The sequence below is a fragment of the Pinus tabuliformis genome, chromosome 7 (assembly GCF_031772625.1).
Source record: "Pinus tabuliformis cultivar Carrire ecotype Pingquan chromosome 7, CPIR1, whole genome shotgun sequence".
Taxonomy (NCBI): Eukaryota; Viridiplantae; Streptophyta; class Pinopsida; order Pinales; family Pinaceae; genus Pinus; species Pinus tabuliformis.
The window spans coordinates 613143738-613167412 of NC_142293.1; the positions used below are offsets into that span (position 1 = coordinate 613143738).

General features: G+C 34.8%; 1 pseudogene; it reads right to left on the reverse strand.

Annotated features, from left to right (window-relative positions):
- Positions 1–5780: 5780 nt before the first annotated feature.
- Positions 5781–23675, reverse strand: part of LOC149248923 (tryptophan aminotransferase-related protein 3-like) — a 33045-nt pseudogene continuing 15150 nt past the window's right edge.

A 23675-nucleotide genomic window follows, 5' to 3' on the forward strand; every position in this document is an offset into this window, starting at 1 on the left:
AAATCCCAAAAAAAATTCTAGAACCTGACTATTCCTTCTGATCTTCTAAGGCTGAGTCCACTGGAGCTGGGTCTTCGGCTGAGTCCACTGGAGTTGGGTCTTCGGCTGAGTCTCTTGGTGCATCCGCCAACTCGATAATACAAGGGTTATGCCTTTGAATACGATCTAGGTGGATGCCCTTTTTGCACAGTTGGAATTGAATGGTCTGCATGCCTTTCTTATAGTTTGGCATGTCTTGGAGGGTAATGGCCATCCCCATTGATAGTTGGTCCATGGCCTTCCCCATAAGGCTCTTCATGAGCCAGTACAAGTATATAGTCTGCTTAAACTGCATGAGTTTACCCTTAGTATTTCCTAGATCTGGGATTACCTCTCACCAATTCTCCATTTCCTCTTCAGAGTCTGCCTCCTCCTTTATCTGTTCCTCCCAATCTCCTAAAATCTTGCGGATTCCTGCATCCGTTCATACCCTATACACTGCTTCTTCTTCGCGGATGAGTCGTTCTACCGGCTTCCTCCCATGCCTAGGCTCCAAGGTGCTTGGGTTTGCTGCTCTAGGCAGCTTCGCCCCCCCCATTCTACCTCGCCTTCTTCCATGAGCTGGTCTAGCCATCTCTTCTGTTGTGCGAGCCTGTTCACACATGATTCGTATTAGTTCATGGAGTATATGTTCTAGCCGTTCCAGGTTGCTCTTGCATCCCCTCCTCTCACATTTCAAGCCGCACTTGCCTCTGCCCCAGTGCCACTCTATCCAAGGATGCAACGCCTCGAATTATCAACACCACTCACCTGCCAAGCATTAGCCACTCCACCTTTTTGGTGTTGGTGTATATCTCCTCTGCTCCCGAGGGTGACGACCTGGTGCCCGACTCGAATTATGCTTACGACCCTCACTGCCAGCCCATCGAGCCAGGTTACCACCACTCCCATTCTCATAACCTTCCCTCACCCCTCTGTCCTATGCAGCTTCCGCTCCTCTCTACCACTCCCAATTGCCTTCCCTCACTCATGCTTATCTACATTCTCCCCTCCCTCCCTGGTAATCCTGCTATCCTGCTTAATTACAAGTGGTTTCTCAAGGTCCTAGCCCTGATTATCTCTCTCAGTGCCGGTTTCTGGTTCGGACCCGATTCCCTTCCCTCCCATCATGCAGAGGTCTCCCCCACCTTTTCCCCAATTCCCCTCCCTGGTCTGTTCTCTCATCCCCCCACCATGGAATAGCACAGAAAGCATTGCATTAGATGTGTAAGGCCAGTTAACATACCCGGAGCCGATGCGTAGAGGTCTTTGCTGGTCTCTTCCCTGGTATGTTGCGTCTTTTCTCCGTCTTCTCGTAACAACTATGCTCTTCCCACCACCCTGCCTTCCTTCATAATCCGCTCCCTCTGTTCTCTGTCCCATCACCCCTCCTGTCATGTCCTTCCCACCTCCGTCACTACCTTGGCATTGACTGCCACTTCTCCATTGCCCTCTGTCAATTATCATGTGGGAGGCCACTGCACCCATCACCATGAGCGTGTGGGATGCAGTGGATAGTACCTGTCCCTTAGTTGCCCTGGCAACCATCGCTGACAGATGTACTCGGGCACACACCCCGATTGGGGGTAGTGATTATGAAATTATTACAAGGGAAAGAAATTGAAAAACAATTGATAGATATTTCCTCTTCAAATGCAACTAAGAGAAATGAAAAAGATCATTGCATGTTCTAAAAATGACAATGATCTTCATCTTATTCACTAGAAATTTAATCTAAATTTCATCTAGAAAGGTTTCATGTCTCAACAAGTATCAACAAATATGACAAGTACTGGAAGAAAGGGAAGCATAAAGGAGTTTCTACATCTATTTTTCCCATTCCAAGTTTGTCACTGATAGCCAGTTGAGCAAGGAACTGTTGTCATTTATCACTAAATTATTTTCCATTGTTGATTTCCGCATGTCATCAATTTATGCTAAATCCTAGACAACCTTAAATTTTTTGTGGAGTCTCCTTGTTAATTCAGGTGGTCATCTAGTTGTTCTTAAATTGTAGCTAGGAGACTCATTTTCCAATTAATTTTCACTGAGGAATTAGTTTTTATGACTTTGTCTTGGCTTTGGGATGAATTTGTAGAACTTTAGAAGAGGCTCTAATAAATTGGAGAGGCTTTCAAATTTGTTCCAAAATTTAATAAGACTTCAAAATTTGTTCTGGAATTTAATAAGGCTTAAAAATCTTAGTCAATTTGACAATTTTCAATGAAACACTCATAAATATTGGCACACTTGAAAATATGAATTTTTAGTTATAATATTTTGAAGTAAAATAATTTCAAAAAAAAATTATGATTTATTTTTTTAACAATTTTATAAAATTTAATTGATAATAAAATTGATAAATAATGCTATTAATATTTATTTTATTTTTTTTATAAAATTGAAAATTTATTATAATGCGTATATTAATTATAAATGTTTTAATATTATCATTAATATTTTTTTAGATAATAACTTTTACATTGTTTTGTATTATTTTTGAAAATAAATTGCAGGTACAAGTTTCAAACTCCTGCATACAATGTATCTCCGGGAACACTCCGAAAACAACCCAAAGTGTCATTGATGTTTTTAACATAGGCTTGATCCTTTAAGAAAAATCATGTATAATACACATGGTAAGTTAACCGATTATTCTTTCTAGCGTATATTTGTGTAGGTAAATAAAGACGGCATTATTTCCACGAATTTTAAAATGTAAAGAAGATATTTCAAATATTTTAAAATGTAAAGAAGATATTTCAAATGTTGCTAGGCTGATTGGAATTAATACCTAGTATACTAACAAACATATGTATACTCAAGTGAGACATACCCAATTGAGGTGGAGGAGGAATTGTTCGGATGGTCAAAAGTGGTTAGAATTTGGGTAAAAAAATTCAAAAAATCTTGTAGATGCAGTGTTTGAATCGTGTTTTTGATGGTGGAAATGGATTCAGCACCATCGAAAATGTCTAAAACACCTAAAATTTTGAAATTTAACAACTATAACTTGGATTTACAAAAATCCTTGCCAAATTTTCTCTAAATATAACTGGAATTTCCATAACTTTCCGAGCAACTCCTCTACTTCATTAAACTACGCGCAAACATATTATTACGATGTGACTCTTTGAACCCAAGCGAGTCATTTAAATACGTACACGGTTACACGATTTGGGATGGAAAGCGTTTTGCAAATTGCCTTCTATGAAATGTTGTTAGTGGCTAAAATTAACATTGTGAATTTCCTTTCATATCCGGGTTTTGCCAGAAAAATATTAATATCGTTATTTTATAATTATTTATTTGTTTTTTTATAAAAAATATTAATGATAAATTTAAAGTTTTATGGTATTTTTTTCCCATATTTCATGGGAAAATTTTCACAATATCATCAAGACCGGGGAGCCTATCATCAATATATTTATGTAGGATATTCTTACTATTGTTTTCATGTCCTATATAATAATTATTTATGCTGCAGACATCAATATACAATTTTAGAAGATATTTGTCTTGTTTTCCTTTTTCCATTTATATATAAGTTTTTAATTATTTATAATAAAAAATTTAATGTAAAATTAAAAAATTATAATTTTTAAGATTTTTAATTATCATATTACTGCTAGAGATTTATAGAATACAGGTTGGTATATTTGTTTGGAGTAATCCAACCAGGCGGAGGAATTGTCTGAACGGTCAAAAGTGGTTTGAATCAAGGCAAAAGAATTTCAAAATTTTTTGTAGAGACAGTGTTTGAATTGTGTTTTTGCGATTGGAAATGGATTCACCACCATCAAAAATGTTCAAGACACTATAAATTTTAAAGTTTAACAACTATAACTTGGATTTACAAAAACCCTTGTCAAATTTTCTCTAAATATGATCGAAATTTCTAGAGCTTTCCGAAGAACTCCTCTGCCTCGTTAGACTAGGCATATTTGTTTGGCGCCGTAGAAAGTATTTTTCAATATTTCTAATATTTGCATTAGATTTTGTGATTTTCAAGGTGGTGACATATGCCCGGTGCCACCGCCATGGCTCAAGAGCTTTAGGGAATGTGTCATCTTTTACGGGATTCAATTGGTTTAAGATATAAATAACGATAGCAGGTGTAATTGATCAACATAGTTAATGAATAACAATTCATTGATGGCAACGTGTCAGACCATCATATATAACGAAAATATAATGCACTATAAACTTCAACAATACCTCAGCAATACCCATAAAAAAAAACCACATGTTTGTAGGTAAGAATTCAATTAAAATAAATATTTTTTTGCAAATATAAAACAGGTGGCAGTGTCAAGATTTATAGGTTATAAATATATAAGTCCTGGAAAAGGCTCTATATATAAGTCCTTATTTGTAAATAGGTAATTTATACATTGAAAATATTTCATTTTACACCTATTTGGGCGAGTTTTAATGTTTCTAACTTCAAATAAAAAATCCTTTCTACGTTAAATGTTCTTTATGTTGAGTAGTCAGGCATTTATTGTCCCAATACATGTCATATTTAAATCGATATTAAATTCGGAGGATCAGTAAGTGATTTGGTTCATTTATCTTTTATGTTCAGTAGTTGTGTGCCACTCTACCTCTTCTCAATCCCGACAGCGCCTAAATGCATCCTCAAAAAAATCAAAGCTCTACAGCGCAATTTTCTCTTGTGTGGTGCCGCATCGTATGTATATCTTTGTAGAGTGAATTAAATTTGGTATGTGAGTTAAAAAAATTAATTAATATTTATTTTTCCCTTATTAAACAATGTAAAGTTGTTATGTAGTGATTAGATTTAGTGATATATCTATTTCATAGCTTTCCTTTAAATTAGGTCATGTAATGGTAAATTTTCAATTTGTTATTTTTGAGAGAAATTTTTGAATAGATCTCTTATGTTACAAACCAGTCCAAATACTCAAAAGTAATTAAGCGAAGACAAGAAAAGACAAATCCAATCACCTTAAGGTTGTAAGCTTTTGATCAAGTGAGAGTTCAATACTGAAAAAGATTTTTTTGATCAAATATTTGCTATTGGAATATGAAAGAGCATCTTTTAAGATTGAGAGTCAATTTATGTTGGAAAGCTTTTGGAATATGTAAATTTGGCATAATGTAAATGATTTCTCTTTATTTTCTACTTTTCAATGACATTTTGTTTACTATATCAGTGATGGAAGTTTCTTTTGCAACATCTGGTACAATTGCTAGTTTATTATTATTTTAAAAAATCTTTACAACATTCTCATTGAAATGCTTTATGTTTCAAAAATATAGTTACCTATTTCATGATTTAGAAAAAAGAATGTCATCATGTGGTCCAGTCAAAAAGTAACCATACATTATAGGGATTGGAATGTTCTCTCCTTCCAATTTCTCTATTTAACCATACATTGTAGTGGTTAGAATGAGATCTATCCTTCCAATACCTGTTGCCATGATCTGACTCTTCATCTTATCATAAAAATAAAACACATATTGATCTACTTATCACTTAAAAATATCTGAATAAAATCACAAAAATCTAAATTCAATCGTTGAAAAGAACGTTGCGCGATATGGTTAAATAATAATGATTTATTAAAGGATTTAAGGCAGACACACATGTAGAATATTGCAGAGTTATTTACAGATGTAAGGAAGGAAATTAGACAGACACATGTGGGACGTAAAAGTGTTTTTTTAGTTCACGATTCGAGGGCAAATTTGCGAGGAAGCGACCTGCAAAAATTGAAACAGTAACTGAATGAAGACTATGCCTCATAGGAAACTAGCACTTGGAGGTGGCGTTCCAACAATGCGAAGTTGTCATGTCGCTTGACCAAACTCAATCGGACATATCGCTTCTCTCCTCTAAACAATTCGCCCGCTCGCCCGATAATGCTCCCGCTTTTGAAAACCGCTGTGCAGTCTTCGTCCTCATCCCTCTCGCATTTCACCCACGCGTACGCTGAACAAACATTTATTCCTCTCTATATCAGTAATCTCACAAAAAGCAATCAACAAAACCCTGTTTCAAACCATGAAAACATATATACCTGGCGAAGGGCCAGTGGTGGTCGAGAAAAAACTGCAGTGGTTAGCACTCAAGTTTTGAAGGGAGAAACGGTCGGAGCCACTGAAGATCTTTCGCAGTCTTTGCCATCGTTCTTCCATAACATCATAAGCGTAGTGAAATAAAAGGTTATGATGATTTTGATCATCACATGTCTTCCCCTTTTCCAATTTTGGTTTCTGGGAATTCTCCTGCAGCTCATAACCAACTATTACTGTTTTCAATATCTTGCTTGCCCTTAGCTGTGTATCATGCGATACGCCAAGGGTATTCTCTAAAACGTATTCAGCCATCTTTTCGTACGCATCATAGTCTTTCACAATAGCCCATCTGCAAATAAAGAATTTCTTAGCTCGTTTGAATCTCCAATTACTAATTAATGAAACTCAAGAAGTACTAATTAATGAAAACGATGATGAAATGAGTAACCAGTTATACCCTAGCCTGCTTCCCTCGTGCCCAGTGAGCTTGGAGAGGGTGAAGAGCATCACATCCGCGTCAGCTGGCTCGGTGATGGCAGTATAGTAAGGCCAGTAGTAGGCGTGATCATAAACATTCCTCACGTGTTCTCCATGTAAAACCCCTTGTTGAATAAAACATGTTGGATTGTCCGGAGATGCTACAATTTGTACAAATCTGGTGGATTTAGAGGAGCGATTTGCCCATGCCTTCGCATCTCCCTTCCACACGGAGTTTGCAGAATAAAACATTTCAGTCTGGGTTCTATAAGCCTGCAAACAAAAATTACCATAATATTAGACCTAGATTTCAGATCTACTGAAACAATTTGACCTATACCTAGATCGTGTAGGTTGTGTGTGGTGGGGACTGTCTGTTGTTTTCTACCCACCCAGATTATCTATCTTGATTTACAATAAAAGCGGATTAAAAAAACTTGAGAGATACGGCCTAGTCATACTCCGTAATAGGGTGCAGGTGCGACTACTTGTGCAGGGTGTTGAGCGTCCTGCTTATGAGAAAGGATGTAAACCGCAACATTGATGAGCTGTGTAGAGCTAGTTCCAATCACAATATACCTCCCCTCTGTCACCGCGTTTCCCACTAACGCATGGATCCCGCGAATTTGAGTCTCCAACTCGGGGGATATCAACTACTGTTGGACCATCGAGTATGCTATAGCTCATCTGATACCAGCCGGGCACCACCGTGGCGCTCTCTACGGCATTTCTGATCCAGAAGGGCTCAAGAAATAGAGGATCCCCACTACAGAACAGTATTCAAGTTACCCTTTCGTCAAATAATTAAAAACCTAACGAAACCTGGGAATTGAATTCAATTAAGTTTTTGTTAATTCAGAATGATATTCATGCTCACCTGTCAACATCCGCAACACAGTCGACAACCGTTTGGGAACAATCGGGTCCTGTATAGCATTCGTTACATTCACATTTAAATGTTTTCCCCTTATCATCTGGCGCAATATTCAACGTATCGACGTGGACAAATCCATGGCCGGAACAATGATGCGTTGCTGCTGCCTCTGCTTCCTCGGCAGCTTGCCTACTCCATGTCACGGCCGGTAAATTATCATCACTCACGCCCTATGTAACTGTAAGATTTTTGAGATACATAGATCTAGATCTGCAAAATAATAAACAAGCTTGCAAGAGAAGGAAGGAAGCGAGCAAGAATTGAGAAAAGAATGAAAATTGATTCTACAATATTAGTTTTAGAATAAATACATAAAAGCAACTAAGTTAAGCTTAGTTGTACATGCAATAACTAAAGCTAACTAAAGCTAAGTGTGCTTTATCTTATGTTAATGTGTACATGTGCCACATGCAAGCAATAAGTTAACTGGAGCTAATTTAGGTGCATGTACACCAACACCCCCCCTTAAGCATAACTTAGGTGAGTGTGATGCAAAATGAATGAGTTCCGGCAACACGGCCATTTTAGGTACCCATATACAATGCATAAAAAGGAGGAAAAAGGGAAAACCCAGTGGGAAGAAAACCCCCCCTCAAAATATAATGCAAACGTAGAGAAAAGACAACTGCTAGGCAGTCGTGCCCTTCACCCCGAGACGATCTCGCAGGAATCGAAACTTCTGCTCAGTGAAAGTCTTGGTGAAGATGTCAGCAATTTGCTCGGAACTAGGACAGTACTGAAGATCGATGATCGCATCGTGAATGAGTTCTCTAATGAAGTGCATGTGGATCTCGATGTGTTTGGTATGCTGCCGCTGCACTGGATCTCTGCAAAACTTTAGCGTACTTTGATTATCGCACCAGATGACAGTTGGATGATGGACACTAATCCCAAGCTCAGATAGGAAATGTTGTAGCCAAATTGCCTGAATAGTGGCATCGACTGCTCCTCTATACTCGGCCTCTGCTGATGATAAAGTAATGGCAGCCTGCTTCTTACTTGACCAACAAATTGGGCCGGATCCCAAACTAAGTACATAACCGGAAGTAGACTTGCGATCAATGGTGTCGCCAGGCCAGTCTGAATCTGTGAACCCGATGAGATTCAAAGAACAATTGGCTGCATAATGAATCCCATAGGTGATTGTCCCCTGGACATATCGAAGGATGCGCTTTGCAGCATTCCAGTGTAACTCTTGTGGCTCCTGCATGTATCTGGAAACTGCTCCGACAGCATAGGAGAGATCAGGACGGGAGTGAGTGAGATAAAGAAGACTTCCCACAAGCTGGCGATACAATGTGCAATCAACCAATGGTGTGTCTTTGCCATTCTCAAGCTTTATCCCTGATAAGAAAGGTGTGGCTGTTGGCTTGTAGTCACTCATGTGAAATCGTGCCAAAAGATCTCTGGCATATTTTGGTTGAGAAATGGTAATGCCAGAGTCACGCTGATGGATCTCTAGTCCAAGGAAGAAATTTAGCAAGCCCATGTCTGTCATAGAAAACCGCTTATGCAATGCAGTTTTGATGTTAGTAATGACAGAAGCTGAACTATCCGTTATCAAAAGATCATCTACGTAGAGTACTATGATCAACAAGGAGTCAATTTTCTTCAGAAAATAAACATTGGAATCAGATTTGCAGCGTACAAAATTTTGAGATTACAAATAAGAATCCATCTTTGCATACCATGCTCTAGGTGCCTGCTTGAGGCCATAGAGAGACTTCTTTAGTTTGCATACTAGAGATGAATTCTGCATGTATCCCGGTGGCTGCTCCGTGTAGATTTCCTCCTCGAGATCACCATGAAGAAAGGCATTCTTCACATCCATATGATGCACTTCCCATCCTCTTGCTGCTGCAATGGAGAGAGCTAGCCGAATGGAATCCATTTTTGCCACTGGAGCAAAAGTCTCATCATAGTCAACACCATGTACTTGCTGAAAACCTTTTGCTACCAATCGTGCCTTATATCGACTAACTTGGCCATTTGATGCTTTCATGGTCCGGTAAACCCACTTGCATCTCACAAGTTTGCGATTTGAAGGTAGCGGAACCAAATCCCAAGTCTGGTTCTCAATGAGAAAGTTATATTCCTCATCCATGGCGGCTTCCCATTCAGGATGCCCATTTTCTTCTGCATAACTTTGTGGATCAGTTCCATGCATCATATAAGCATGCATGGGCATGGATGGCTCCATAGCTAAGAGTGCTTGCAGATCTTCCTCAAACAGAGGGATAGAGGCAGGATCATTAAGGATATCACTCATGCTGCACCATTTTTGTGTTGAAGGTGGTCGAGAATCTTCCGAACTACATGCAGAAGTATGATTTCGATGTTCAACAACTGGTGGTCTAACAGGGGTCACAGGAAAAGACTCATCTTCATCAGAATGCTGGTCTGAAGTTTCATCTGCATACTCATCAATGAGTGGTGATGAAAATTTGGTAACAAGTTCATCTACTGGTGCATGCGAAATATCTTCGTCAAACTTTACACTCCTTTCAATAAAGAGCTCTTCAGTGTGGATATCAAGCAATCTGTACCCTTTGACTTCATCAGAATATCCAACAAACATGCATGCTTTGCTTTGAGGCTCCAAAGCCTTTCTCTTCTCTGGAGGAATGCGGGCCCATGCTCGAGATCCAAAAATGCGGAAATGACTAACTTCAGGTTGCATGCCAGTCCAAACCTCAAAAGGTGTTTTTCCAGTAACAAATTTATGAGGAGATCTGTTCTGGATGTATGAGGCACAATTAATAGCTTCGGCCCACAGTTTCGACGGAAGAGATCTTGCATGCAACATACAATTAGCCATCTCTTTCAAAGATTGATTTTTCCTTTCAGCCACGCCATTTTGCTGTGGAGTGTAAGGAACTGTATGCTGCAACTGTATGCCTGCTTCATCACAAAGATTCTTGATATCTTTGTTGACATATTCCGTCCCATTATCTGTGAGGAGTATTTTGATGCATTTTCCAGACTGATTTTCCGCATGCACTTTGAAAATCTTTAGATGTTGAAAAACTTCAGACTTGAGTTTCAAGAAGTAAACCCAAGTGAATCTCGTGTAATCATCTATAAATGACAACACATATCTTGCTTTTCTCATTGAAAGCACCGGAAATGGACCCACGAGATCACTGTGTACAAGTTCCAAAGGTGAAGAGGCTCTCCATACATGCCCCTTCTCGAATTTTTCTTGTGGATGCTTTCCAAGAGCACATCCATTACAAACACCATCTGAAAATTCAATGGTTGGCAATCCTTTGACCATCCCTTGCTTACTAAGCTGTTGCATATATCTGAAATTCAAGTGCCCAAATCTCTCGTGCCAAATCCTACTTTCTTCATTTGCATGCGTAAGTAGCAAAATAGAATCTGATTGAGGAACAAAATCAGAAAATGTATACAGACGAGATTGATCATTTACCTTGCTAGATGCAATCTTCAAATTGGTTTGCATGTCATAAATGCTCACGGAATCTGGGGTAAATTCCACTTTCCTTCCGCTGCCTGTGTGTGTCATCTGATACACTGAGAGAAGATTCACAGAAAGCCTTGGAATATGCAAGACATTTTCAAAACTTCCATCTTCGAATTGCACTCTTCCTTGTCCAGTTGCTGCAACTGCAGAATTATCCCCCATGAGAATGGGAGGACCTGAGTATGCATGTAGAGAAGAAAAGGATTCCTTTGAAGAAGCCATATGATGTGAAGCTCCTGAATCGATGATCCATTCTTGTGGTGCAGAATGAAGAGCAATCAAAGCATGCCCGTTACCTCTTGGATATGGTGCTTTTTCTCTAGACTTCTTCTTAGCATTCTCAGGAATGTGGTCTCCAAGATTGTGTTGCTGGAGTGTCTGCGCCATAAGATCTATAGTCTTCTTCATGCATGCAGATTCAGGATGAAAACCACGGTGGCAATAATTGCACATTGATTGCCCTTTCGTTCCTTTCCTTTCCTTTGAGCCAGATGATCCATTAGGGGGTTTGGGATGTCCTCCCTTTCTTGGATCAGGATCCTTCTTCCCTTTTCCTTTCTGATGGTCTTTGGAATTTGCCTTTCCTTTTGTATGCACAGTAAGTGCATGCGCTTTGGAATTTTTAAGTGTGCCCATTTTGATGAGCTTATCTTGCTCATGCATCAAACACTGAATAAAAGAATCCAGTGAGGGCATCTTCCAAGCTGCACCAGTTGCAGATCTGACTGTGTGGAATGTAGAGACGAATACTGCATACTCTGGACCAAGTTTTGATAAAATGGAAAGAATCAACTGATTTTCTTGCTTGGATTTGTCGATCCAGCATCCTTTCAGCTGAACCAACAAGGCTTTATACCTTGTGAAAAAATCTTGAATGTTCTCAAAGTTTCTCGGATCTAATGAGTTTAACTCATTTTCGAGAATGTGACCTTGCATTTCACCCTGTTTTCCAAACAATCCTTCCAAAATTTTCCATACTTCATTTGGAGTTGAACATGATTCAACATGAAATAGCAGTTCCGGAGAAATAGATAAACATAGGTTGCCGAAGGCCTCGTCCATGTGATTGAAATATCTTGTTTTCTCCATTGCCGATGTTGGTTCAACTTCCGTTTCCATGGTTATTCGAAATAAGCCTCTACTTCTGAGATGAAGTTGAATCTTTGGCTTCCATTCGAAATAATTATATGGAGTGAGAATTGCCGATTGTGGAAACTCCAATTTAGACTCCATTCTTTGTTGTTGCTTCAATCTTCTGAACCTGCAAATAAAAATGCTTGTGCACTGATTACAAATCCCTATGCTCTGATACCATGTAAGATTTTTGAGATACACAGATCTAGATCTGCAAAACAATAAACAAGCTTGCAAGAGAAGAAAGGAAGCGAGCAAGAATTGAGAAAAGAATGAAAATTGATTCTACAATATTAGTTTTAGAATAAATACATAAAAGCAACTAAGTTAAGCTTATTTGTACATGCAATAACTAAAGCTAACTAAAGCTAAGTGTGCTTTATCTTATGTTAATGTGTACATGTGCCACATGCAAGCAATAAGTTAAATGGAGCTAATCTAGGTGCATGTACACCAACACAGCTAGTCTAAGTGCATGTACACCAACAATAACTCTTGTGTCTCGATGCAGTTCCTGGTACAGAGATGGGTGGATGGCAAACGCAGACAACAGAGCTAGAAATAACAGATTCAGCAGGAGCCAAAACACAAAAAGCACATGATTCACCGGTCGGGATTTCAATCAACCAGAAGAATTATCATGAGCATTTGAGGTAAGAAAGGGTTGTTCTTGACGGTGGTCGTCCATCTTGGGATTTCAGTCCCACAAGTGATGGATGAAAGAAAGAATTCCTACTAATGATTTGTTCAGGCCTGCAGCTGGATGATGGATACCGGAAGGAATAGAGGTTGGGTTGGAATTTCTCACACACCACCTTTGTATATAAATAGATGTAAATGCCCCAAATATAGATAGTAGACTATATCTATAATTAACAGGGTAACTTGTTGAGAACTGTCACCATGTGAGTTTCCTGTGGAATCTTTTTATTTTATACTCCATATAAACAATTTCCAAACGCCCATTCACATCGAGCCCGTCGCGATTCGTAAATAGGTAAATTGCATTGTGGGTTTCGTTTTCAAAACTCCAATGACGGAACGCAGTATTGAAAAATGGGAGTTCGTTCAATGAAAAAGCTTTTTCAATTTGGGTAATGCCCAGATGTTTAGATTGTTTTTAAATAATGCTGCCCACTCTAGTGAGTCTTCTAGCTCGTTACACAATGTCGAGATGACCCAACGAGGGCTCGGCCTTCTACTTTATGCTCCGTGCATTGTACCTCCTTTCTCTTAGAATATTTATGTGAGTAAAAAGGATAAGTGGAAAATAAGCTTGTTAAGAATTTAAATTTTATAATTAAAATTAAAGGCAATTATATTAATTTTAAAAACTTTTTAATACGATAAATTTTATTAATTATTAATTTCAGAACTATTATAATTTATTTTTAAACTTTTTAATATGACGATTTTTATTAATTATTAATTTAATTATATTCTGTTTTGTTTTCATTGTAATATGACAATTTTTCTTCTTAATACTCCATGATCTTATGCTTTGAATTCGAAACGTCACATGGATGCAGGCATGTGCTGGAATATATTAATGTTTTTCTAAATCAGTAAATGAGATAATCTCAATATATTTATTAAAATTATTATATATATATTGAAAATTGTGTATTATGTAAAATGAAAATTATATAGATTAAATTTTTTTTTGTTATTAATGTGTCAAAAGAAATCAAACTAAGTAATATAGGTTTAGAGTTTTGAGATGGTTAAAATGTTTTCTAACTAAAATATTTTGTAAATAAAAATTTATAAAAGTAATTTATTTAAGTTAGACTTTGACATATATTAATATGAGAAAACAAAATAGACTCTTAGGTCTGCAAGTAAAAAATTCAGTGAGTTTTAACAATTATTGGTCAGAATTTTCCTTTGGCCACCATGTTCATCCAAGAAGAAGAAGATGTTGGCTCACCTCTTAGTTAGAATGGTGAACTTGTTATCTATACTATCAATTTTTCTTCAACTCTCCTCACTCTTCTCCTTCTTCCACCTCCCTCTGCCACCTACAATATTCAAATGAGTATAATATTGAACCAAGTTTGTGTAGTGATTGATGAAGTGACCAAAGAGCATGCAATGGGAAAAGGGTAGTGGAATCCCCCCTCATTCCTTCTCCTCACTCTTCCCCTTCTTCCACCTCCCTCTGCCACCTACAATATTCAAATGAGTATAATATTGAACCAAGTTTGTGTAGTGATTGATGAAGTGACCAAAGAGCATGCAATGGGAAAAGGGTAGTGGAATCCCCCCTCATTCCTTTTTGTGTGAGCTAGCTTCATATTGAAGTGGGGGACACCAAATAAAGAAGGGTGAACACCCTTCTTGGAGCATATTTTATATAAGATATTTAAATATAAAAAATAATAAAATTTGTAAGGGGTAGGAAAAATAATTAGAGTGAATTTTATTAATATAATTCGTTCAATTAAAATTTTATGATTAATGCCAATTTTAGTGATTGTAATTTAATATTTAAACCAATTTAAAATATTATTTTCTGTATTCAAATATATTTGTATTCTTATCATGAAATTTTTATCCAGAGATAAATATATATTTTTTTAATAATAAAAGAATATATATATCATAAATGACAATTTTTTTTAATAAATAAATTTATTATAAATTTATATAAAAATAAAAAATAAAATAATTTCTTTAAACATAAATAAATTTATTCTAAATTTATTTTAAAATATAATATAAATTAAAATCTTGGACTAAGAATATTTATACATTTTTAAAAAATTAATCAATTAAACAAAACGGCAAATGGCTAACCTGGTTTACTATATAACACTATCTCTATATTAACCAAAACCAATCAACATATAAACAGAAACGAAACAATCCATGTAATATCTGAGTGAGGACATGTAAACAAAAACCAATCAATATCTATAATATTTTATTTTAATGAGGACATGTCAACGAAACAATCCATGTAATATCTGAGTGAGGACATGTAAACAAAAACCAATCAATATCTATAATATTTTATTTTAATGAGGACATGTCAACTCATTTGTGTAAATATTAAATTTACATCTTCATTTTAAACTTAAACAAATTACAGGGAGAACTTGCATGCCTATTTGTTGAGCTGAAGATGAAAAAGTAGGCAAAAAATAATACTATACGTTATTGTTTATTTGACTAGGATGAAATAATAATTTATATGTATTATAATATAATATTTTTTTTAAATAATTATTTAATTATATAATTTGATTCACTGGATTAAATTTAATTGTGGTTTGAAATTAAATTTCACATGGTAATATATTTTTCAAAGTATTTTATTAAAATTTCTAAGATTTTAATTTAATTATTAATAATTATTGTCATAATCGTATAACCTAAGTGGTTACTAAATATTTACAAATATCAAAATACTTACCAAAATTAAAAAAAAATCATAAAACATTACTAGATAATAATAATTAATATTTGTATTTATAGAAAAAACAATAATATAGAAATTAACATATATACATTTAGAAAAATCGTATAACAATATTCTTAATTGTAGAAATTTTTAACATATAAATAGAATTTGTTACAATATTAGGGCTTACCAATATTATATGATCAAAAATCCATAACTCTTGTTCATATGATATTTACTTTTAAATTAGTCAATTTAATTAAAAGTATGGAAATAATTTTGAGATAAATGTCAAACTTTGAATTATAACTACTACTAAAAATGTTCTAGAATATTGTATGAAGGTTAAATCCAACCGTCTACCTAATTATTATTAATAATTAAATTAAAATTATATAAACTTTCTTAAAAAATAGACATGCTTATCGCCATTAAGCAGATGTATTTTTAGTAGTGGGCATAGATATAACATTGAGATTTCTCTCAAAAGTACCTATGCCCTTTCTTCCCTTTTGAGTAAATTCATTAATAAAAAAATGTCATATGAACATGAGCTATAGTCTTTTGGGTATGTGGATTTATTAAGTCATAGTATTAGCCCATGATATTGTAGCAAAATCCATTTACAAGATATGAATCCCCATGGTAAAGTGGGGGTGAATCTCCATGGTTAAAAATATTGTTATATATTTTTTAATTATATATGTTTAACACACAGACACATATATATTTTAATTAATAATAATGATGATAATTTAAAATAAGTCACAATTCAGTTAATTTTTATAATTTGTTTAGAATTGTGATAATGTGAAATATATCATGATGTAAGTAATTTGATTCTTATCAATGTTTATCAACCATTTAATTTATATGACTAAGCTAGTCATACATAATTGGACATTATTGCAAAGTCCATTTAATATTTCAATATTCTAGATGTTATAGATATTATCTTCTTGAGGAATATGGAATATTGGGTTGGATTAATAAACATTATGAAATTTTCATATTTTAAAATGTATCATTATGTAATTGTAATTGGTTTGATTTGTATCAATTTTTGTCAACTATTTAATTTATATGGCTAAGTTAATCATACCTAATTGAATATTATTACAAAATATATTCAATATTTTGACATATTAGAAAATGTATTTCCATATTTATTATATATAATATTTAGATATTTAAATTAAATAATTATATGATTATGTAGAGTGATGTTTCTTCACAGATGATTTACTAGGGAGCAATATAGTTCCAAGGGCTAGTTCAAGTGGTATAAAGTCAGACTTGGAGTTCTTTGATATTTTCTAACTATGGAATGCTAGGAAGTCAAGACAACAATATCCATAGCACGAATTTGAACCTAGGTGGGAAAAGTAACAACCATTCCACCCAACACTATTCGGACACTTGAATTCTACACAATAAACAAATTAAACTCGAGCTTTTAAAAATATCCAAAAAAATTTGATTAAAATTAACCCAAAAAAATACTTTGGAAAAGACCATTTTACTTATTAATTAGACTGCAGACAAAATTATAATGACCATTATTAATTAGACTACGAAGACAAAATTATAATAACCCATAAAATGAATTTATACATGGGTTTAAATTTGTGTTAAAGAATTTATATTAATTTAATTTAGTGTCAAAAATATAATAACCTTGAACATAACTGACCATTCTTTTTTTTCAGCATGAAAAAAGGTTAATATATATTATACTGATAGGCCATATTACATATATACTTCATAATCGCCAGGAATTTATACCAATATTCCCGTGAGAAATATAGAGAACCATTTCCACATATAATAAACCAGATCAATCAATACAGTGATATAAACCATTGCCAAAAACTACATATAAGTATAACAGATGTAAGAAAATCAGATACAAAAAAATATGCATTATGATGCAGTTGAAGCTATTAAACCGATTCTAGGTAATAGAAGTAATGCATAATACTTCCTGTTGATGCTGATACCTATTGTATAAAAAATACAAAAAAATATTATCCACAATTCATATATACCGAAACTGAGTTACCCAGGAAATTTATATTCCACCATGCCAATCCTATTGCCTTCCATTATGACTCCCATTTGAACTTCACCCAAATTACCAATAAGACCTTTTTTAGGTAGTGCATTTGCCATCTGGTTGTGTTCTCTACCAATATGGCTGATAGTTGGCTGCCCCAGTTGGTTCCAAAGTCTAGCAATCCTCCTTAACCAACCTTGTAATTCTTGTTGTTTAATTTGAGCTTTTCCTTTGACATGGTCCAATATAATCTTAGAGTCCGCATATATATGTATCCTTGGTATATCAAGAAAAATAATAAACCATAACATACCCCAAAAGGCCATAGCCTCATCCTTGTTAGTTCCCAATCCAGCATTCCAATGAGCCATATACTATATATCTAGAGTGAAAACAATCAGAAAACTGCAACCACATATATTCTTTTGTGTCATGCCATCAAAATGAGCAGAAGGAAGATTCATAGTAGGGAAGCAACCTCTATTAGTATAATCTTTTGGAATGCTTTATGGTATGTAATATAGTGCATATAATGTGATAACTTTTTCATGTATCAAACCAAAATCCACAGACCAATTCTCAAATAGGCACATATTCCACCATTTCCAAATGGTCTAGAAAAGAAATAGTGGTATGGCATGCCAAATTGGTTTTTTATTACTCCACCATTTCATATAGTCTGCAATATTCTGATGCGTAAGAATTGGGAAACCAAAATGATTTGCAAGTTTTTTCCATGCCTGAGTCACCTTATGACATTGTCAAAATAGATGCATAGTATCCTCTGTGACATTTTTGAAGATTGCATATATACTGGGGCCATGCCAATTGCGCTTACGCAGGTTCTCCCAAGTGAGGTTCTTGTTATGATAAACAAGCCAAGCAAAACATATGATTTTAATTGGAATGTGATTGCATCAAAGTGTCGAAAGAGTGGATTCCGCAGAATTGCACATAACACCATTAGACAGAGTTATATACACATCCACAACACTGATAATTTTCCCTTCTTATAGAAGAGACCGTTACATGATTTAGCATTAACGGGGAAGATGGTGTCACATGAATTAGAAAGGAATTTACAACAGAAAGAAAGAAAACCAAAAACCAAACTCATTCAATAGGTGTATCATGAATTGGGAAGGAATTTACATCACAAATAAAAAAAACAAAAACCAAACTTGTTCAGTAGGTAGGTGGATGATGTGATTTTTATTTCCATATTTACTAGCGTAGTGATCTAAATTAGCATAATCAAATAAATTGAATCTAAATTAGCATAATCAAATAAATTGAATTATTAGTATACTTTAATAGGTATCAATTTGTGATAACGATTAAACATATTGTAAAAATTGTTAGAACTTTTAGAGAGTTGATGGAGATTGTGCACACAACAAATCACACACTATGATATTTTTATTCATCACAACAGTCACATATATATAGGACATAAATCACTGACTCCCACACTTCTGGATCATAATTACAACTCATACATAGGAAACAACAACTTTTACATTGACACTTGGGAACTCTCAATGACAACTCATGACAATACATGGGAACACTACTTCCAATACGCTTCGTTAATGGTTGCATGAGAAACATTGAAAGCACGTATTACAACAAGAAAAGAGAATCTTTGACTGATTAGTCTTTACCAACACTCACATACACTATGGAATCTCAAAAACACTTCTCCTTCACCACCACATCTTCCAGCTATCATTTGACCTCCATTTAAAATGTAACCGCCTCTGACCATCATTGATGAACTTCACAAAATCGATAGTTTTAACACCTCGGCTCGTCAGGGCTTCTGTGATAAGAGTTGTCAAGTAATGAACCATACTATGGACCAACCACCATCTATCGAATATTTCACTTTCGGTTATCCGTCAATTACTAGAATGGAGGTCAGGCTATTGAATGTGTTCAAAATTTGATAAACAGCTTGACCTTACTAACACACAAGAATTGATGTTTCAAACACCAGGGCTTCTAGTTTAAGAACCACCAACCCTTTTTATAACCAATAAAAACACACAAGAATTAAGTTTCGGACACCAATGTAACAGCCCAAAATAAATATCTAATTAACTTATTAACATTAAATTTAAATAAGAGTGGCATTTACCTAGCCCAATAAACATGTAATTAATTAACTAAATTCAAATTTAATGAATAGTGCTTACCTGTTTACCTTTACCTGTTTACCTGTGGTAGAAGTAGGCTTACCACAACAAGGTTTTGGGGACGACTCTCCACCCAACCGTACGCTCAATTGTGCAAAGTCTTGCTACAACTAGCCTCCCTCGAGCCCTCAATCAACGTACTACTGCCAGTGACTCCTAAGTCTTAAAACACCATTCTCCCAAGAGAATGAAAGATAGAATCTCGGAATGATGGAATGCAAGAATGCTTCTCACCTTCCTCACCATCTATTAAATAGAACAACATTGGAAGGGGAACCATGTACGCACTCCATGTGTCTACATGCATCTTTCTTTTGATTTCTAGCTTTCTTGTTTTATTTCTTTACTTTTCTTTTGATTTTTAGCTTTCTTGTTTTATTTCCTTCTTTTTGATAGTTTTCTTGTTTTATTTATATGTATTCTTATTTAGAGTTTTAGTATGGTTATTACTATTTTTATTTTTATTATTTTTATTTATTTTCTTGTATATATTTTTAATATCATTTATTATTTATGATTTATTATCTTTATTAATTTTATTATTTATTATTAAGTGATTCATTTATTATTATTAATTATTATTTTTGCATTATGTTTTATTTTATTATTTATTATTTATTATTAAGGGGAGGGATATTACATACTCTCCCACTTTAAGGAACTTTGTCCCAAAGTTAAGTTGAATTAATTTATTATTTATTATTATTTATTACTTATTATTTATTAACTTCATGTTGCCAACACCCTCTGCTGAACTAGTATAACCAGAAGGCATCGAAAGTCCCCAACACCCCGGGAAATCTCAAGGAATCTTTGTCCTTTTTCCCACTTTCGGCACCAGGCATAAGCCTAGCCCAGTCTGTATCCTAGTCCAAGGCTGGCCCCAAGGCTCGCGCCTGACTCAGACCTCATCTACCCCAAGGCAGGCATCTAGTCCAGTACTCAATGACCCCGGGCATCTCGCAAGGCTGGCCCACTCCCTCCACAACTACTAAGGCGCACAGCCCCAGGCATCGAAGTCCTTTACATCCCTTCCAGACTTCGGCATCCCAATCCAATACTAGGCACCTAGCCTAGAACATCAAGCACTTGGCCTCCTTAAGATGGTCCCATAGCTCTTTAAGAGCTATCCATCAAGAGCTATACACAAGACAAAGGAACCACTGGCATATGTAGTATTGATTGAGTTTTGTCCCCAGCCCATATGGTGTTACTTATTCTCCCTCATGCGTAAGGGCTCGCACGAGATCATCAAATAAACTGGCCCTCTCGGCCCATTTGTGGAGTCCTGTGAATCATCACATCTCAACATGCATCCAATGCATTAACCATCATAATATCATAGAAAATAATCCACATGCCAAGTCTTGCATGTCATTATGAGAACATTCATCATTGTTAATTGCAACATTATGAATAATAACAAACTGCATGCTCATGCATGTCAAAATTTGTACGCAACTATCACATGCTTCACCATCAGAAGTTATAACATCAACATATTCACATCAAAGATATATCATGACTTCACATAATAAATGAACCACATGTCAATAAACCTCATATTAGAGCATCATAATTCCTATGCCACATTATGCATATCAAATCCATCATGAGTATTCAACATTAAATACCTATCATCACATAGTAAATGAATATGTCAATATACCTCGACATAATGCCTATGCATATCATATTCATAACAACTAAATAAACAAGAACCATATGTGCATCATTATCTTCATACCATTATATCATGAAACCTCATCATAAATATGAGAATAATCTCAATATAGAATAATAATACACTATAATCATTCTTATCATGAATCAATTCCATTTCCTTATATAAACAATGAATACCAACTATGAAATAAGATTATTCAACATATCCCTAGGATCTAGTTTATCTTACCGATCTTATCAGTGTCATGATTTCATCAAGATACTGATTACTTTTTGATAATCATTCCCACTTTTTCCAACTACTAAGTTGACCATTTACACCATAGGTATAATCATCTAAGTACATCGTTAAATTTCGCATGAGCCTCATCATCTTGAGTCTTAATCTCTTCCCTAAGGAAATTCTGGTGAATTTCATTTAAGATATTACTAGTGATACCATCATTATTTAAATCATCTATCTCAGAATTAAAATCCCTTGATTTTACATTCATTTACCCTTTGGCTTACTGATTCCAATATCGCTATATACAATTGCATATAATTACTAGGTCATCATGATTTAATTTTATATCATGCGTAATTTACTTGCATGAGAGTTTGTTGATCCATGTTGACTTATACCTACATCACTTAACAATTATCATTTTCATCTAAAAATATTTCCTTATCTTGTCAAGTTCCTATCTCAATACCACTTGATTGCTTTATCGTAAATTCACTCTTCATCAAGTTACAAGAGATTCTTGCTCATTAAATAGTGTATTTATTTTAGATTTTGAAACAGTTGGAAATACTACTACTATGACTTATACCTACATCACTTAACAATTATCATTTTCATCTAAAAATATTTCCTTATCTTGTCAAGTTCCTATCTCAATACCACTTGATTGCTTTATCGTAAATTCACTCTTCATCAAGTTGGACAAGAGATTCTTGCTCATTAAATAGTATATTTATTTTAGATTTTGAAACAGTTGGAAATACTACTACTATCATTGTCCATGAAAAATTTAAATGTGTGGTGTTATGTGGAAACAATCCTCTTTTAACGCTTTGGGAACAAAAGTTCTTCACATTTTGAACTATGTAGATCATCAGTGTGACCATTACCAATCATGTTTCTCACTATCCCTTCCATATTAAATGGATACTATTTTAAGGGCTATAATTATTTCTTCCAATTTGACTTCACGTGTACTCCTTAGGGGAGTGTACTTCTATTCTCATAGTTGTGTAAGTAATCAAGTATGGTTCTCATCCTTGCACATTTCTGAATTCAAGTATTACTAATGTGTAAAACACCTTCATAGTTTAAGATGTTTTTCCATGAATTCATCACTTGATCTTAGTTTCATGGAAATGTCATCGATCTATTTCCTTTGTTCTATATTTATATCTTTCCTTTGTTCTATATTTATATCTTTGTGTTAAACCCTCAAAAAAATATTAAAATCCAACCAAACCAAACCACAGGGAGAGAAATCATCAAACCAAGAAACATGGACAATTCCCACGCACAACTACTCGAATGCAGCGATTACAATTACAAAAAAAACTTATGCACAGCGACTTGAATCTAGGGATCATGGATCTAAACTTCTCATGCACAACTCCTCAAATCTAGGGATTACATTTTCTATAGTAAGTTTAAAAGAAGTGGAAAGAGTAGGAGTATGTCGTTGCATAGATTTAGGCGAGTATTTAAATGAGATTCCAGTTGGAGTTAAAGAGCTAGTGAACATGACCCCTTGCATTATGGAAAGGAAATTCTAATCTGCGAGTTTCCTAAGATTATGCTCTCCATTGAACACTATGACAAGCCTTAAAGACAACATCTAATTTTTCTGTTTATAAACCCTTTGTATAATGTTTCATGGTATTTGTTATCTTTCTATCCACGGAAACTTCGTATACTCTTTCATGACTTTTGTTTAGCTGTTGATATTCGAGACCTGTGTGACATATATATTAAACCCTTGGTTTTGCATAGATAATTGATTTTTTAGGAACTTTAAAAAAAAAAAAAAACGAATTTTTTTTTGGTGTCCGAATTTCTCAAAATTATCGTTGTGATGATCATCTCAAAACCACAAGTCACATTTTCAAGAAGGCCACGTCATTTTTTTTTTTAATGGTATTCATGCTGATTTATTAGGTTCGTTATTATGGCTGAAATTATTACTGGGACAATGTTAAAGTTGTAATTTATGAAAGAGACCATATGTTAT